The sequence below is a fragment of the Lutra lutra genome, chromosome 11, assembly GCF_902655055.1.
Source record: "Lutra lutra chromosome 11, mLutLut1.2, whole genome shotgun sequence".
Taxonomy (NCBI): Eukaryota; Metazoa; Chordata; class Mammalia; order Carnivora; family Mustelidae; genus Lutra; species Lutra lutra.
The window spans coordinates 43,259,164-43,272,472 of record NC_062288.1 but is presented as its reverse complement, the minus strand read 5'-3'; the positions used below and the strand labels follow the sequence as shown (position 1 = coordinate 43,272,472).

General features: G+C 34.0%; 1 long non-coding RNA gene across 1 annotated transcript in view; it reads left to right on the top strand.

Annotated features, from left to right (window-relative positions):
- Positions 1-2,470, top strand: part of LOC125081436 (uncharacterized) — a 51,690-nt gene extending 49,220 nt beyond the window's left edge. The window contains exon 3 of the long non-coding RNA XR_007121683.1: positions 1,851-2,470. This is a non-coding gene — a long non-coding RNA (uncharacterized LOC125081436). The remainder of the gene's footprint in view (positions 1-1,850) is intronic.
- The last annotated feature ends 10,839 nt before the right edge of the window (positions 2,471-13,309 follow it).

Genomic DNA, 13,309 nt, shown 5'->3' with positions numbered 1-13,309 from the left:
GAAATGAGTCCAGAAAATTCTGAAAAGGAAAACACTGAGAGTTCTCCTATAAAACAATCTGCTAACAATAACACTGTCTAGTAATGATACAGTAATATAAGAATGACTAATAACTGACATTTGACAGGTTATTCAACTTCTCTGACTTCAATATGGAAATAGTTAAACCTTTGCAGGTTAACTGTGAAGATTAAATTATTCAATAAATATGACACTATGAATATTATTACATAGTAGTTTGAACATTTGATCCCTATTTTCATACACGGCCAAACCCATTTCCCTTAAACCATATGTTCTCTATTTTTTTTTCTTGTTGGTAACCTAACCATGATTTCTCTAATTTACATATATTTCAAGTTTTTCATTCCCGACTATAATCATTCCAATGTTATTGCATTTGTAACTAATCTTATAATGCTTGTCTTTGAAATCTATTTCTGTGAATGAAGTCAGACCATGTGTGTCTTAGGATCAGTAAAAACACATGTCTTAGCTTCATTCATGAAGAAAACAAGTAATTAATAGAATACTCATGAAGAATGTATGAAGTATTACTGATGATTTTCCTTGTCTGCACAACACCAAATGAAGAAAAAAATGTATTTTTATAATGTGGCTGAAAGTAAGACAAGGAAAGGAAACACGTGACAATTGATCTTCAACAGAAAGAACCCTTCACAAAGTCACAGAGCAGTTATAATGAAACTATATTAGTTGTATACAAATAGGTAAACATCTGTGAGGTAAGTGGTATAACAGAAACATGAAAAAAAAAGAAGTATAAAGATGATAGTAAATGGCAAAATAAAAGAGAGAAATTGTGTAGAAATTAAATTAAATGTAGTCTTTCAGGCGACCATACAGTAATTTTATAGCCTCTAAAAGCTATATCCTCCTATCCGCCTGTCTATATTCCATATTTACATATGTGTGTGGGTGTGTATTATACACACACAATAGATAACAAAAATATTGCTAATTTCAGTCATTTGGGAAGTGTTACATTTTTTATTTAAGATAAAACTTGAAAGGAATGTGGCAGGCTTGAAAGCATTCTTGAGTATATTATTTGCCATTTAGTGTACCCTTGTGTTCACATGGCTACTAAAGCTTATAATGCAGTTTCTCAATGTAGAGTGTTATTAGAGAATGAAGTGTAGGGAATAAAAACAAGAAGTCATTTATATAAAGTACTTTCTTGAAAGCTTTGTCCTTTTGCAATTTCATAGTTATGGTGAAAGAAGGAGGGCTCTTGTCTGTTCAAAGAGGTTCTTTGGCCACATGACATACCTACAGACTTTCCCCTTCAAGCCCTTTCTGATTCTGACCTTAGTCTGAGCCAGCATTTTGGATCAGCTCCATTTAAAATGGGATCTGTTTACACTTCCTTGTTTTAATCAGCCTTAGAGTGGAATTGGAATGAAATGTATAATCATTTGATGGTGCCAGTGTTTGGCAGTCTGTCCCACCAGCTTGAGTTCATCTAAGAGATGATTTTGAAGTAAAAAGGTTGCTCTGTTTACTAAGCAAACAGAAGGAGGTAAGTTGTTTTTCTGAGAATTGTAGTTGTGGTTTCTTCATAAGAGTTCACATATTGGAAAGGATCACTGACTGAACTCTCCACAGCAATGTTCCAAGATTCATTTTTAATAAAGTTGTTTATTTCAAGAGTATAAGCTCCACTTTTGAGCAAAATGCAGAAACCAGCACAGGAGGTTAAAAAAGCTGTTCTGCTGTAATAGTGTAATTTGTTTCTTGGCCATTAAATGAGAATGCTGGGATTTTAATTCCACTATTTGGTTTCCAGCATCTACTATAATTAATTTTCTCTTATTTTGTTGCTATAGAATCAAATGGAAACTAATGATGTGGAACCCAACGTTGTCAAGGCAGTGATGAGCTTCATCTACGAGGTGGGGAAGCTCCTCCATCTGACAAAATGGCAGATGACTTGAGTGGTTTCTAACAATGCTGGGGTCCTGTGCCTTGTGGCAATGTTCTGCTCGAATTAGACCACCTAGGGACTGTAGTTCCAAACCAAAGCTGTTTTAAATCTTTCACTTGCTTGCTTCTGTACTCCTTTGTCAGCTTCATAACATATCAACTTCTTTTACATGCACTTCCTTTATCTGACTTTTTAAAAAAATTATAAATTGTTGGGCATTCTAATAAATGTTTCAGTGTTTCCTGATGCCACATCATTGAAAGTTAACAAAGTGTTTTTAAAATCACTATAAAGTGAATTTTATAGTGGCTGTACTCTAATTGATGAAAGATTAGAAACATTTTTTTAAATGAATCTAAGATATTTAACAAGTTCATTTAATTTCTTAGAAGGCATAGAAAGCATTAAACCAAAATACTTCTGTTGAGTCATTATTAATTGCAAGAAATTGATTGAGTGGAAATGAAAACAATTCAGAATGTGACTATGTCATCTTAGAGCTTGTGAAAATCAGAGAAGGGAACTTTAGGCACTGGTGATTAAGATATTTTCCCAAGGGACGCCTGGGTGGCTCAGTTGGTTAAGCAGCTGCCTTTGGCTCAGGTCATGATCCCAGCGTCCTGGGATCGAGTCCCACATCGGGCTCCTTGCTTGGCGGGGAGCCTGCTTCTCCCTCTGCCTCTGCCTGCAATTCTGTCTGCCTGTGCTCGCTCGCTCTCCTCTCTCTCTCTGACAAATAAATAAAATCTTAAAAAAAAAAAAGATATTTTCCCAAAACTACCCATCATTGATAGTCATGACAATATTTAATGCAAACTTACAAAGAAAAAATATGGCACAATTAGAAGAGGATGTCAAGGTTTAACAATCTTTTTTGATCAGCAGAAATTATAATGTGATATTAGGCAAGGTAACCCTATGGAAATTATATTTGAACTAAAATATGAAAGATGAGTAAAAATTAGATGTGGTATGATGAGGGAAAAAGAGGAGAGAGAGGTGTTCCAAAAAGAAAGTCTTGAAAGAAAAAAGGGTCTAAAATAAGAAGCCAAAGACCAAATAAGTCACGCTGGGGAAAAAAAAAAAAATCCAATAGTTATAGTTGGTTAGGAAAAAGAATTTAGAAATAGAAGTGAACACTGGATGCCTGGGTGGCTCAGTGGGTTGGGCCGCTGCCTTCGGCTCGGGTCATGGTCCCAGGGTCCTGGGATCGAGTCCCACATCGGGCTCTCTGTGCAGCAGGGAGCCTGCTTCCTCCTCTCTCTCTGCCTGCCTCTCTGCCTACTTGTGATCTTTGTCTGTCAAATAAATAAATAAAATCTTTAAAAAAAAAAAAAAAAAAAGAAAAGAAAGAAATAGAAGTGAACAGAAATTTGGAAGAAAACCATAGCCTTGTCTGATAAGAAAGAAAACAGTGACAGTATTATAAGGATGGGGTGTTAAATTACACCACATAATGCTCAAAGAGTAAATAAATTGAGAGCATGATTTTGGTAACATAATAGTCACTAAAAATTTTAGGGAGTTATAAAGAGTGGAGAGTATGGAATCCAGACTGGAATCATTAGGGTAAAAATTAGAGATAATGAAATTTTAGAAGTGACCAAAGACAAGTAGCTAACTAATTAGTTGATTGTTTTAATAAGATATATCAGGGCACGTTTAACCTGCTAATAGGGAAAGGCCAGTGGAAAGAGGAAGTTGAAAATAAAAGAGGGGGAATTTAACCAATAGCACTGAGTTTTTAAAAAGTGGAAAGAAATACCACTTGGGGTTTAGATGAACAGATTATTTGTAGAGAGAAGAAACATATCTTTTATTTTCATTATAAAAATATAGGAGAAAGAGGTTGGTGATAGATCTACATAGGTGTGCCCATTTTTCCTTTTCTTATTTCTTTTTCCGATTTTTTTTTTTGGAAGCATGAGTAAAGATAATCTGCTAAAATAACTTAGGGCCTTGAATTTAGAGAAGCATATTAATATTTGAAATATGTTTGATGTGGTTGACAATCTAAAGACAGATAAACATCTTCAATAGGGAAAATATTAAAGTCAGTGTTATGGATGAATTGTGTGTCCTGCCCCTACCCAAAAGATACACAGTAGTCATCCTCAGTTCTTCAGAATGCAACCTTATTTGGAGATTGGGTCTTCACAGAGGAAATCATGTAAAATGAAATCATAAGATTAGGCTCTAGCCTCATATGACACTTGTCCTTATAAACAGGAAACCCTGGACAAAGACACACACACACACACACACACACACACACACACACACATAGAGAATATGGTGTGAAAAGACACCAGGAAAAGATGGCCATCTACAAGCCAAGGAGAAAGGCCTGGAACTGATCCTCACTCCACAGCTCTGAAAAGGAACTAATCCTGGCAACACCCTGATTTTGGATTTCTAGATTCCAAGATTGTGAGATAATGAGCTTCTGTTATTTAAGCCACCCAGTTTGTGGTACTTTGTAAGGCAGCCCTAACAAATTAATATAGTTGCTGTGCATGAATTTATTGTCACCAATCTTTCCAATGGTGAATTTTAGGAGATGCATGTTTTACATTCCTCCAGAGTGTGGGTGTTGCTAGTAGGTTGTAGCAAATTGACAAAAGGACATGAACACTTTGAGAGTACTGTTAACAGTGAAATAGGTCTGGCGAGTCATGCACCTAAACTAAAAAGGAAGAGAAATAGACTGGAGTCCTTGAAATATATGGAGACAGCAAGTCCTAATGAGGTCAAAAGAACCATCGTACAAAGAGATTATGATTATACGTCATAGCCAGCTGTGAATATAAAAATCGTAGCAAAAAAAGAATAATGTCTCAAAGGTCAAAGCATATATAAAGAAAGGAAAACATGGAAAAACTTGAATCTGATTCAAGTCACCTTCCCTTTAAAGCCATCCTAATTCCCTTAGCAGAGTCAGTGATTGCTTCCTATATATGGAAATTTCGTTCATTTCTTTTTAATTGAAATTCGTTCAAATTTCATTCATTTCTTTTTAATTGAACTTCTCAAGTTGTGCTGTATTTACTGCAGATAATGCTCTGTGATGCCACAGTTAAGCATAAAGAGTTTCTGCCCTATAATATTCAGTGCCTAATGTTTACCATACATCGTTGAATGAATTTGTGACATGATAAAAGACTTTTTAAAAGTGATATCTGGAACACAAACAAAAAAGTAAAGATAATGGAAAGTTCAGGTCTGCTATTCAGAGCTCATGCTGTAAAGTTAGTTGATAATAGAAAGTAGAATTACTGAACCCCTATTTTGCTTCTGTCTTTTCTGTCAAGGGGAATGAGCATCAGGCTGAAAGTGCAGACCTAACTTTTGAAAAAGGGAATTGAAGTCTGTGATAAGCGAGGAGATAGTAAGAGGCCAGGTAACTGCTCTAAATAAGTTTGTCTCTTGGCCCAAATGAGTACTCAGTACCCAGAGTACTGAGAAAACTCAAGTTAAGAGTTTTAAAAGTGTTCTTTTAAAGTGTTCTTTTAAAGTGTTCTTTATGATATTTGAAGAATTACAGGGAAAGGGATAGTTGCTGGAAAACTGGAGATAGATAAATGCTCCGGTTTTAAGAAAAACATCAAGGGAACTACAGATTTAAATGATAGAGATCAATTTGAATACCAAGTGAGTATTCATAGCCAGGATAATAAAAGCATAGTTTTAGAATAGGATAGAAGGAAAAGCAGCCATCATAAGTACTTGAAAAATAAAACATTCTGTCTGATTAACTTCTAAACCAAATAATCTAATTTCAGAGTTATGTATTGAATCACCATGCTTTGGATTCACCAATTCATTTACCCATCCATTCACTATTTTTTTTCACATTCTAAATTTATACTATCTAAAAGACATATTTGGCCATGTACATATATTTTTCTATATTTCAGCATATTCTCTAACAAATTTCTCATAATATTCCTTCAGAGGAGAAGCAGAAATGTGCTATAAAGAACAGTGTAGTGGTATTTGGATGACACATGAAGTTAAGAGCCAGGCTCTTAATTTCAGCTGGGGTCATGATCTCAGGATGGTGAGATCGAGCTCCACGTGGGGCTCTGTGCTGGGTGTGGAGCCTGAATAAGATTGCCTTTCTCCCTCTGCGGCACCCCACCAAAATAATGCATGCACGTGCTCTCTCTCTCTCTAAAAAAAAAAAAAAAAAAAAAAAAAAAGTGTAATTAGAAGCATTAGAAATGGTCATGTCAATGTAGCTAAAATCAAATACTAACTTTGGAACCTAGCTTCTGAGAGTTGATTTCTTGTTGTACCATTTCCTAAATATATGATCTCAGCCAAAGTAACTCACCTTCCTATGCCTCAGCTTCCTCATTTATAAAAAGAAGATTCCAATAATATTAATCAGGGGGGGTCCTTGGAAGAATTTACAATAAATCTCAGGAACTTAGTATAAGATTTGGCACATCACAATCATTCAAAATGCTATCATGTCTTCTTATTAATTAATTATTTATAGCTAATATTTAATAATTATTAAGTCATTATTAAATTAATTAATGTATAATTTTTGACTTAAAAGGACTGCAACGCTGGTCTCTTCCTAATACATATATTATATCTATCTCTCTTCCAAACACACACATATTCAATGACTTGGCAGATGTTAACGACTTGACCAAATTTAGGAATAGCATGAAAGTAGGAAGTTAAGAAGTGATGAAAGTAGATGAAATTATTTTTGTAACCAGGAACAATAAAAGAAATATACTTTTGAAGGATTTTATTTATTTAATTATTTGAGAGAGAGAAAGAGAGCATGGGGTGAGGTGCAGGGGAAGAGGGACAAGCAGACTTTGAGCTGAGTGCAGAGTCCAACATGGGGTTTGACCCCACGACCCTGACATTATGACCTGAGCCAAAATAAGAGTCAGACACTTAACCTACTACACCACCTACGCACTCCAATAGAAGGAATCTTCTAAGGTAAAACATGTGGGTATAGACGACAGTTACCGTTTTAAGGCCACAAAATAGCACCCTGCACATGTGATAAGGAATCTGGTAGTTTAGTAGGCCAGCTGGCCTTAACAGGATCAATGAGATCCAATGTTCCACGAGGTTATTCATTTACCTACAACTTTAATTTATTAATATAAAACACTGAGGAGTGTTTTCCCATGATTCAGTTAAGTGTAGTTTTCACATGACAACTTCAGCCAGTATGGACATGCAAGCATCCAGTGCCCAACTAGAAAAGCATGCCTGTGTAAATAGAAGTAAATGGCAAAGTCCTTCTGGGAAGACTGTTGAGCCAAAGAGGGACTGAAATGACTGAGTGAGCAGACTAAATGGCAAGAATAAATTAATTTCCTTTCATTAATCTGATCCCAATACTTATCAATAAAAATATGTATGGAAATATACCTATCAAAATAAATATGGCTGTTTTCATAATAAAATGCATTATTTCTTTTATATTACATAAAATTGTGGAATATATCATTATATATAATGACATATCATTATATGTAATATTGTATTATAACTCCTAACATTAGTTATTATGTTTACATATAAGTAAACACTATGTATTAATATTTAAACATTATGTATAATACTCATAAAATATTAAATATATAATACATATTATATATTTTGAGTATATGAATCTAATGACATATTTTTATCCAAGAATCACCTGTACTTTTCTCTCAAAATGTTTACAGTACTTTTAGAAAATGCTGTCATATCTAAGTAAGCTAAAGAAGGTGTTTGTGTTTTTATTAAAAAAATTGCATCTCCCAAAAAAAAAAAAAAAAAAAAAATTGCAGGAGTTGTTCAAACTGACATTAACCATTTCAGATCTATGACAACAACAAAAATTGCATGTTGGAAGAATAGAGAAACTGTTTACAGTGTCTTAAAATAACTTATTCAATATCTTACTTAAACAAGTTTCTTTCAAGGAATAGCAAAAATAGACCGAATTATATAACTGCTACTCAGAGGAACTAGTTTTCTAGTTTTTCACTTCACTACACTTTACTTTTAATGTTCAGAATTTTTTTTTCACATGTGGTGAAATGTCAATAAAGTCCAATAACAAACAAGTAATAAAAGAATTCTAAATTATAATGGAATGTGTGTGTATTCATAGATTAATATGCATTCATGTAAACACACATGTATGCAGTACATGCATTTATCTATATCCAATGTGACTTTCCTCTTAAAATGGAAATAATTATTTCAGATGAACCAAACACCCTTATTTGCATGATATTTTAATATTTATGAAAATTCAGTGAAATTTTAAACTACACTATATATGTTAATGAATATGCATAATGATTGGTACAGTGAAAATGGCTTTGAAAACCATGTCTAGGTATCATAATAGAGGCAGATGTTAACATGAAAAGGAAACAGTATAAGTAACAATTTTGACATCTTCAAATTCCATCTTCATTTTTAAGTGACTTTTAACAACCAAGATTTGCATTTCTTTAAATTTTTTTAAAAAGTTACTCCTGGTATATAAATTAAAAGTGAAATTGAAAATCTCACTTCATTTGTTTTTACTTTTTCTCTCATGTGGATAAATAGCAGACCATAATACTCCTACTGTTCTCAATTTTTTTCCTGTCTCAGTATATCCATATAGTGTTTTTATGAACTAATAGAGGAACAAAGTTTGAATAATTAAAATATTAAATACTATAATGAAAATATATTTGCATTAGTTCTTAATTTAATTTACTTAATGCAATTGAAAAGAATAACAGTCTGGCAAAAACCAAGATTTCCAGTTTCCATCATACAAACTATTTTTTTAAGTTAATCTTCTAGTTTGCTGTTCAAAATTGAACCACCTTTTCTTATAGAAAATGCTATCAATATAATTTAATTTTAAAAGCCAACCCATATGTTTCTATTATAAATTTCCAAAACTGAACATAGTACATTATCACTAGCATTACCGTGGCATATTCATGTCATGGCCATTCATGTCACACTGTCAGACTGTGCTCACTAGAATACAAACTCTTTGATGACACATATCCCTAAGACATCATTGTATACACTATAATTTTTACAGGAAGAATGATTGAATGAATGAAACGTAGCACTGCACTGACAGGATTGCAAAATTGAGGCTCCAAAAATAATAGTGATTATGACAAAATTCTTCAGAACTCCTGTCCAGAACAAAAACCGTTCTCATGTTTCCTCAACCAATTGCTCTAGGAGAGTAACTGAGATTTCCATCCCATCTTAGTGAGAAGCCATTAGTGATAAATTCCATTTTCTGGGATTATGGGTTCCACCTGGCATGGAAGTTGTAAGAGGGTCAGCAGGTATGAGAAAGAACTGTGAGAAATGAAAGAAGGGATAGAATCATATGACATAATCTCTAGACAACAATTTCTGTTAAGTGTGTTATCTTGGAAAGAGTGATATATTTCCCTTTTCAATACTCCATCACACAACTGGGTTTTGAAATTTTATTTCCTACTACTCATCTCCCCATAAAACCACCAAAATTACATAAGGTCATATATATGGAGATCTTTCCTAAAATAGATCTCCCTTAATCTTTTAATATTCAGTTAAATCTTACAAGAAAAAAAAAATCTTTCAAGAAAAGAAAAGGAAAAAAAAAACCCTAAGTTGGGACAATGATCATGACTTCTAGACACAAAATTCTAATAAAATATTATCAGGGAAAAAACCTAGCCTTTGAGGAGCACTCCCTCATTAGAGCGTGATTGAGTTTCTCTGAGGATGAGAGACTGGAATGGGTCTGGAGATTGTTTCTACTACAGGATCTTTCACAAACCAGTCAGCAGATATGAGACATGAACAGCAGGACCTAGGATTTCTGGGGGAAGTATCCTGGGTTATAGGGTACTATGAGCATGGTGAAGCTGAAAGGGAAAAGGGAGAAATGCTAAGTAATGGCAAGGAAAAGAAAGGTCTCCCAACTGTAAAGCCCAAATCCCAGCTGATTTTTCATATAGTTTAGGGCTTTGCTACGTACGACCAGCAGATGCAGGCAAATTTTATTTGCTTTTTGCTTGATTATTTTAAAATAGTCTCTTTTGAGAGATTTCTTTGTAGGATTACATTAGTATGATTCAAATTTGTGTTGATAATGGGAAATGTATACTCATTTTTTGATAAATGATCTTATCAGGGAACAAAATATCTCAATGATAGGAACATACATTTTCAGTTAAACTTATTTAAGAATGCATGTCCACCATGGCTGTTCGGCAAAGGACTAACACTTTTGATTGAGGAGCAACTTTGATATTACACTTACAAAAAGCAGGAGAAATGACTTCCTATGTGGCATGATTTTAGGAAGACAGCAGGATCAATAGTCAACACATCCCTCTATACTGGCTGACTAAATCTCCAAACTTCACCATGATAGCTCTGACATTCTTGGAGCCTCATAACTCAATCATTATGGAAATTCAACAGGGAAAGCTAATAATACTAATGATGACTTCAGCTCACTGATCATCTCAAGCGTTTTAGCCCTGCATATGTACTAATCCTTGCATATATGAAATAAGTGGATTTATACCTCTTTTACACATAAGAAGGCTTTATGAAAGAAGGAGAGAAGTTTTGTATGTCCTAAAGCGAGTAATGACATAATCAGGATTTCAAAATGCTGTTTTTGTTTTATCAGTGGGCAATCTCCTTGGACCTCAGTTTTCTTTTTTTTCCCCTTTAAAGATGTATTTATTTATTTATTCATTCATTCATTCATACATTCATTCATTGTATTTATTTGAGAGAGAGAGAGAGAGAGCACACAGTGAGTAAGAACAGGAGTCAGGGGAGAGGGTCAGAGGGAAGAGAAGCAGGCTCCCCACTGAGCAGGGAGCACAATGTAGGACTTAATCCCAGGACCCTGGGATCATGACCTGAGCTGAAGGCAGATGCTTAACCCATTGAGCCACCCAGGTGCCCCTGTACCTCAATTTTCAAAGCATTAAATGAAATCTAAAATTCAGTCTCATAACAATCAATCTCATACAGTTTCCATAAAGATTTAAAGCTTCATGCATTCCCTAAGTGCAAAGTAAAAGTTCTGTCAAAGGTAGTTATTTGCAGGATTAGAAATTTCTCTTTTATGATCAAGTGGTCAAGTTTAGTACAGCAAATTTTAGCATTTGTGGTATATTCCTATATCCTTCTCTGAACTAACATGTTACTTTGGAGAGAAAAGAGAAAATAAAAAAATAACTTTTCACAATAAATTTGCTTTTGAGTTAAATGGATTGATGTTACAGAATAAGCAAAGCTATTATTGCTTAATATAGCAATAAATGTAGAGCTTTATAATAACTGTGAGCCTGTCACTTCTCCCTAGAGACTATTTCATAACCACATAAGCTATAAAAACAAATATTTCTAAAGAGTGAAAATTGCTTAGAAAATTTAACATATGAGGTATATTATTTAAGTAAAATAGAAGTAAGTTCAAGATTAGAGCATTTATAATCCTGTAGTATTTATTCATATAACAGTGAAAAACTGATCATTGTAAAATTTTGACTGTCAACAAAGATTAATAGTATTCCATAATTACGTGAGTGAAAATACTGCTGAATTCACCATTCAGTTTGAAGTTAAACATACAGAGCATTATGAATATTTCTATTATGAAACAAGGTAAAACTAGATTCCCAATTTTCCCCTATGGCTGCTGACTGAGCTCATTGACAGGTTCTGTAAATTGGTAATCAGTCTTCTAATATAAACTCAATATGACATACAGTGCAGATCTTATTGTTCCCCCCTTTTTAAAGGTATTGCTTTAACCTGAAGGATATTTTGCAGATTGCAATTCAGAAAATCTTTATGACTTCATCTTGGGAGTTTTGCTATAATGCTGTACTGTATACAGGTAATCAAAAATGTTTGCATACTTTGGATATAAACTAATCAAAATACCTATGAAGCATGCTAACAAGCACACCTGTTATCATTAGTAGACTTATTCCCTAATTTTATATGATTAGCACAATCAAATTAAAAGGTGAAAACATATGATGATAGCACTCTCTTTATAATGTATGGGTAATTATTAGTATAAATAGTATTAGTAGCAGTTATAAAAATAAATTCTGAGGAGCTACATAAGTTTATATGACAACAGTACCTTCATTCAAAATAGGAGTCTTTACAAGGAAGCAGTAAGGCTTTTGTATGCATTCTCATTTATTTTCATGGAAGTCCACAAACAGACTTGAAGCAATGCATCATGAACTATCCTTCAGCTCTTGAGGTATCTGTTTTCACTCTTAACTGTATCTTCACTTTTATTTATTCTAGAAAATAATTTGCTTGTCTTTATTGCTGTTTGGTGTTTCAGATATTTATTAATTTTCAAATATTAACTCACAGGATAAGTCTGTACTGCTTCTATATGGCTGACTTGCTTGTTTGTTTACTCCTACCCCAGATCTTGATAGGTAAAACTAAAAATGATTTCATACATGTGTGTCATAAATAGTGTCTTTGCTTTGGGGCTTCTGGAGGATAAAATGAGGGATATTTTAATCTACTAATGGTATTCAGCTCTGTACTAAGTATACTTAGGCCATGGGATAAGTACTAGTATTAAATATAGTACAAGAGAGTTTGTGATTTCAACAGAATGAAAATGCTACACAGGTTTCATCCTAACTCCAACAGTATAGGTAAACATGCTAGTTACAGATGCACAGTATTATAGTACAATTTTTTTAAAGATTTATTTATCTATTTGCGGTGGGGGTAGGGGCAGACAAGAGAATCTTTAAGCAGACTCCCTGCTGAGCATGAACCCTCATGTGGGGCTTCACTGGGGGCTCAATCCCACTACCCATCAGAGCATGACTGAGCTGAAACCAAGAGTCGGGCCCTTAACCAACTGAGCCACCCAGGCACCCCTATAATACAATTTACTAATGTTCATGCAAAATAATGAAAACTGAAGAATAGAAGTGTTCCTTAACTTTCAAATGAAAGAGAAATGTTAACCAACCAGGATTAATGCTAAGTTCGGAAATGGATGTTGGGATGCAGTTGGAAGCAGAAGTTACACAGAAGTGGAATTAGGAATCAGCCAGAAGTGAGAGAATGAAGCAAACAATCTTAGTTGAAGTGTCAGACGAGAGTGGGTTGGAGAGGGAACACTATTTGGTATCATATTATGGGTTATAATCAGGGCGGAAAAGATTATAAAGAGAAAGAAAATTTCCTGAGACCATGGATGATGCTTCCTGCACTTGGGCTGTTTTTTTTTTTTTTTTAAGATTTTATTTATTTATTTGACAGAGAGAAATCACAAGGCAGAGAGAGAGAGGA